Raw genomic sequence first — 7,158 nt, forward strand, 5'->3', positions numbered from 1 at the left:
ATTTTAGGGCCGTTTTTGAGGACTCTCACTTTGAAGTTTACTGATTTCATTTCTGTGCAAATATAACTGGTCTCTGAGAGCAGTTTTAAAAAGTTTTCATCGTTTTATTTGCAGACCTGATTGGTATTACATGTTTTGTTAGATATGTATTTGAGAGTTTACTTTTGTTATTCTCCGTTTTTTTATTTATATATATCTATATATATATATCATGCAAAGCATGCCACTTTAATAACTGTTAAGTCAGTCTGTACTCATTGTAGTTGACATATCTATGTACAGTTTTTAGCTCGACTATTCGAAAAATAAGCAGAGCTATACTACTCACCCAAGCGTCAGCGTCGGCGTCACACCTTGGTTAAAGTTTTGCGTGGCAGCACACATAGGTTAATATCTCAGCTACTACTTGAGGTATTGCATTGAGACTTTAAACAATGGTACTCAACCACCCAAACTACTTAATTAACCAAGTTAGATAACTATAGTGTCCATTTAATGCGAATAATAGACCTTTATTATTTGACTTAGAAATCCTGGTTGAGGTTTTGCGTAGCAGCACACATAGGTTAATATCTCAGCTACTACTTGAGGTATTGCATTGAGACTTTAAACAATGGCACTCAACCATCCAAACTACTTAATTAACCAAGTTAGATAACTCTAGTTTCCATTTCATGCAAATAATAGACCTTTATTATTTGACTTAGAAATCCTGGTTGAGGTTTTGCGTAGCAGCACACATAGGTTAATATCTCAGCTACTACTTGAGGTATTGCATTGAGACTTTAAACAATGGTACTCAACCATCCAAACTACTTAATTAACCAAGTTAGATAACTATAGTGTCCATTTAACGCAAATAATATGTCTTTATTATTTGACTTAGAAATCCTGGTTAAGGTTTTGCCTGCAAGCACACATAGGTTAAGATCTCGGCAACTACTTGATGTATTGCATTGAGAAAATTATTCAATAGTATTCAACCACCCAACTTAATTGAATAACTAAGTTAGATATTTTGCAAATAATGGCCCTTTATCATTAGACTTAAAAATTCTAGTTAAAATGTTGCACGAACCACATTTATGTTAATATTGCATTGAAATCTAATCTAACAGTGATCAATGCATGTTTCGCCACATTCTCGTTCACCAGAGTTACGTACCTTTCACCTGAGTGACGTATCACATGTTCAAACGCCCCGATTTGACAGTGATTGAATCAGAGGTTAGATTTTATCACGATCGAACCTCTGATGGACGAGAATGGCCAAAACTTTTCAATCTTTACACTGAAAAGCGCCGGAATAGTCGAGCTTTGGTTCATTTCACTCTAGCTAAACTATGTATAGTCATTTCATTGTTTAGTTTGCATTTACAGTTTTTCCTATACATATTTTGCGTTTTTGATTTTTATGACATTAAACTATCATGATGTCAGTGTGAGTTTGTGTTAGTTTTTGTGTTAATACAACTGGTTACAATTTATATCCAGTCTGATTTTAGGAGAAACGGTTTAGAGCGATGATGTTGCCATCGTCATCATGCAAAAACTTGAACCATGGCAAAGCCATTCTTGTTTCTCACAAGCATCTTTGAACGCAAATTGGTGTGACAATACTCCCAAAAAGTCATTTCTAGCAAAGCATTTCAAAAAGTCTGACAAAAAGCTTAACCTTTGACATAGCTCGAAAACAATCCAAATTTATTCGCATCAAACTACATCAAGTACCTATTTTGCAGTGACAATTTGCATATTTGTAAAATTGCCTATAACTCAGACTTTGACATAGATTATTTCCATATCTCCGACTAAAACTGCTTGCGCACGGCTGTTTCGCGGGAGTTCTTAAAACTATGTTACCCTGAAAACTTAATGAACGTTCAAGAACTTACCACTTCCTTAAGGTTGATACGAAAGTGATTTTTAGCCGAGGGTGGCACGGCTGGTACTCTAAGCAATGTTACTTGGACTGTTGACACCACCGACTGATGATGTCAGGGCTGGTACTCTTTGATTACTGTTACTTGGACTGTTGACACCACTGACTGGTCGTGACAGGGCTGGTATTCAGTGAACACTGTAACTTTGACTGTTGACACCACCGACTGATTGTGCCAGGGCTGGTACTCTCTGAGCCTTGTAACTTGGACTGTTTACACCACTGACTGATGGTGGCACGGCTGGTACTCTGAGCAAAGTAACTGGGACTGTTGACATCGACTGATTGTGGCAGGGCTGGTACTCTTTGAGCACTGTAACTTGGACTGTTGACACCACCGACTGATGGTGCCACAGCTGGTACTCTGAGCACCGTAACTGTACTGTTGACAACACCGACTGATGGTGCCACGGCTGGTATTCATTGAACACTGTAACTTGAACTGTTGACACCACCGACTGATGGTGCCACGGCTGGTTTTCTTTGAGCACTGTAACTTGGACTGTTGGCACCACCGACTGATTGTGCCAGGGCTGGTACTCTGAGCAACGTAACTGGACTGTTGACACCACTGACTGTTGGAGGCACGGCTGTTTTTCTTTGAGCACTGTAACTTGGACAGTTGACACCACTGACTGATGGTGGCACGGCTGATACCCTGTAAGCACTGTAACTTGGACAGTTGACACCACTGACTGATGGTGGCACGGCAGATACCCTGTAAGCACTGTAACTTGGACAGTTGACACCACCGACTGATTGTGGCACGGCTGGTTCCCTGTAAGCACAGTAACTTGGACTGTTGACACCAACAACTGATGGTGGCACGGCTGGTACCCTGTATGCACTGTAACTTGGACAGTTGACACCACTGACTGATGGTGGCACGGCTGGTACCCTGTAAGCACTGTAACTTGGACTGTTCACGGCTGATACCCTGTAAGCACTGTAACTTGGACTGTTGACACCACTGACTGATGGTGGCACGGCTGGTACCCTGTAAGCACTGTAACTTGGACTGTTCACGGCTGATACCCTGTAAGCACTTTAACTTGGACTGTTGACACCACCGACTGATGGTGGCACGGCTGGTATTCAGCGAACACTGTACCTTGGACCACTGACTGATTGGCTGTTTAAATGTACATTTTTAATCCTTTGTTTCACTGATTTTGTGTCTGTTAGGGTAAGCAAAGGTAACTTAAACACAGGCAGTTTACAAAAAAAGATGGTAAATCAGGTTATTTACACATGTTTATTTATTGTCCACGGTCAAGGTACTAAGTCAGAGGCCGAGTCGATCTCCTAAGGATGAACATAACACAAGCTTTGAATGAAAGTACGGCAAAGCCTAACAATTGTTTTTCACGAAATATCGTAAAATAAAATAAAAGCAATAGTATGTGTATAATTTATTCATTTTTTTACATTTCTAACTTGAGACATTGCTAATCGTTTGTGCTGTGGTGAAAATACCCGAAAATACCACGAATAATCAAATACAATTATTTTTGAGATGTTTATACAATATCAAAGATGCATTCACTTTTCTTCAGATTCATTTTAACGCAGATCGTTGAGACGAACTCGTCGTAACAAGTATTATAGTTTGCACGGTTCTATTTGCGTCCGCATGTTACACCGTAGTTAAGAAAACTGTCGGACATGATCAAGGAGGGAATTCAAATACAACAAAGTCTGAGCCTCCAAGATCCAATATAGATATGTTCTCGAGGGGTAAATTAACAATTAAGGGCCTATGTGTTTACTATGGTGCAATTTGGCGGACAAAGCTAAGAAATAGACCGTTATAACAGTGAGTTGAGAAACAGTCTTTCGGTAAAACACATAACCATCCCAACATGTTTTGTTTTCAGGAGAATGTTATCAGAGAGTTGTTGAAGTATCGTTTGCATTTTAACGGAAACGTTTTTCTGCGAAATAATTGTGTTGAGCCAAAATGTTACAGACTATTGAATATATTGTTTTTGTAGCTTCTTAGTAATGAACGCTTGCCGACTACTAACTCAAAGGACACATACGTTGCGTTGTTAGCTCATTGTTAATGAAAGGTGACCGTCTCTCACGCTCATTTACACATATGAATGTATTATCTGACCGAATGCACATGAAAAACCACATGTACACCGTCTCTCACGCTCATTTACACATATGTATGTATTATCTTACCGAATGCACATGAAATACCACCACATGTACACCTTCTCTCACGCTCATTTACACATATGTATGTATTATCTTACCGAATGCACATGAAATACCACCACATGTACACCGTCTCTCACGCTCATTTACACATATGTATGTATTATCTTACCGAATGCACATGAAATACTACCACATGTACACCGTCTCTCACGCTCATTTACACATATGTATGTATTATCTTACCGAATGCACATGAAATACCACCACATGTACACCGTCTCTCACGCTCATTTACACATATGTATGTATTATCTTACCGAATGCACATGAAATACCACCACATGTACACCGTCTCTCACGCTCATTTACACATATGTATGTATTATCTTACCGAATGCACATGAAATACCACCACATGTACACCGTCTCTCACGCTCATTTACACATATGTATGTATTATCTTACCGAATGCACATGAAATACCACCACATGTACACCGTCTCTCACGCTCATTTACACATATGAATGTATTATCTTACCGAATGCACATGAAATACCACCACATGTACACCGTCTCTCACGCTCATTTACACATATGTATGTATTATCTTACCGAATGCACATGAAATACCACCACATGTACACCTTCTTGTTATACGTGAATGGCCATGGCGTGTCTCATGTTTATTGACTTGTCGCCAATTAGGAGTTTGCAAACCGGGTGAAAGCGCGGCTACTATAGGCGTGAGCCGAGAGCGCCGGAGGACCACATGGCTGTTTGGTGAGGAATGGACGATGGTGCGACTATAAGGCTTTGACCGGGTGATGGCGAGGCCATTAGGCGAGGAACGGAAGACGGCATGGCTGAGCGACGACCGAGAGACCGCGCAGTGGGAAGGCGAATACCGGGTGACGGCGCGACTAAAAGGCTTTGTCCGGGTAATGGCGAGGCTGCTTGGCGAGGACCGGACTTGCGTGATCTATGTCTTTATTGGGGTATGAACACAGTTGGGCTGATTTAAGTGTGAGATGTCCGAAGTACCAGCGGAGCTGCTGTCATATCCCCAATAATGAAACCGATCACGCTATTCATTACTTATATTTACACCAATAGTTCTCTCTCTTTCAATAATTGCTTAAGAAAAAACTAAATTTCGTTTAAGAAAACCTTACAGGGATTCTTCCTCATCCATTTTTCAAATAGAACGACCAAACCGTAAACGGAAACAGTGTATCATAAGACGTCATAATAACGCGGAGACAAATACTCACTTCATAGTTGAGAAACAACAAAAACGAGATATATAATTTTCAATTTATATTCGCAATTATAACATATCCGAAAAGGTTGATTTCATCGAAAAATCATTTGTAAATATTGCACAGTGGTCATGTTCAAGTCTTCACTCAGATCTAATATAGGAATAAAAGAGATAACATCGATTTCGGAACAGGTTTTGACGTACGTGCAGTTAGAAAGAAAATTGGTACGGAAACTTGTTGGAAAACAGCCATGGAAAAGGTAACATTATCTATTTTCTTGAAAATGATCTGATAAATGTACAACAAATTAAACTATTACGTGACAACGAGACGGATAGTTTCACACATTCCAGCACGTCTGCCCATGGAGCACATTCTTGCTTGGGTGCAAAGTGTATGATAATATATGATAGGAATGTGTACGTTGTTTCTATCAGCTGTTGGTGTCTAGAATTTACCAGTCTGGTTAGGAGGTGACGGCCACGGGACACAATGGTTTCCACTGCGAGGGCGAGGCGTATGTGAATTTTTACAGTAAATAGGGAAATGATAAGAAGCTATTGCATCCTCTGTAATCACATGCGGATCTACGTGGAAATTATCATTTATAGTTTTCTTAATTGTATTATTTTCTTTATTTATGTTTTGTCTACTTCTTTAAATGTGTTTAACATAAACATTCTTGTTTATGATTTTTACCTGCAGCAAGAGTTTCATGCAATACCACTGTAATTTATAAATACAAAATAAACAGGACTGGCGAACTCATAACAACATAGAGTTGTCAAGTGTAACAATATATATACCGTTTTAACCCGCTAAGTTTTTTCTATCAATTCATGTTATTGCCGAATATGTTTGTATTGCACTTTTCTCAAAACGGTCCCTTTTAATACCATGGTAACGCGCAACTGGCGCAGTAAAATGTACAGTTAACATATGCGTAATGCAATTGTAATAACCTCCAACACTATAACTCAGATAATATTGAAAAACCGCCAAAACGTCATTTGAAGTATTTGTGACGTCATATGCAAGTTTGACGTCATTTGAACGTTATATGCGAAAATAAACAAGTATCATTCAAAACTAGTAACAGCGATGAGAGTGTACGAAATAATGTCATCAGATCGCATTGAAGCTCGGGCAGTTATACAGTTTTGTAGTGAATTAGGGAAAACGCCGACACAAACCTACAAGATGATACAGACGACAAGTGTAAAGAACTGTGTCAGTCGCAGTCTGGTTTTTGAATGGCATCGGCGTTTCCGCGACGGCAGAGAGAGCCTTAAAGATGATGAGGGTAGAGGAAGAAAAAAGAAATACGGTGCGACGTTGGTGACGTCAATCGCTGACGCATTAGCAAAGGACCGACGGTTAAAGGTCACGTTGTCGGAGATGTTCGGTGTTGGCTATGGAACAATTCATAGAATACTGACTGAGGATCTACAAATGTCGAAGGTGTGTGCATTAATAATACGATATGAAAATATTATTTCTTTAAAATAGTTGCTCATAAATGATTCAGCATCTTTATGTTAAAAATACGTATTTTAATTAGATCAGAAATAATTTATCAAACTAACTTGCCCAGTCTAAGGATCTAAATAACTTAATAATTGAATGAATACCTGGTACACGTTTTTTTATTTTCACAAATGATTTTTCAATTTAAAAATAATAATGCTTGCAGGTTCATGCACGCTGGGTTCCACGCCTGTTAAAAGACCATGAAAAAGAATTCCGTGTCCGTGATTCTAGAACTTTCCTTCGAAGGTATAAGC

The sequence above is a fragment of the Mya arenaria genome, chromosome 11, assembly GCF_026914265.1.
Source record: "Mya arenaria isolate MELC-2E11 chromosome 11, ASM2691426v1".
Lineage (NCBI taxonomy): Eukaryota > Metazoa > Mollusca > Bivalvia > Myida > Myidae > Mya > Mya arenaria.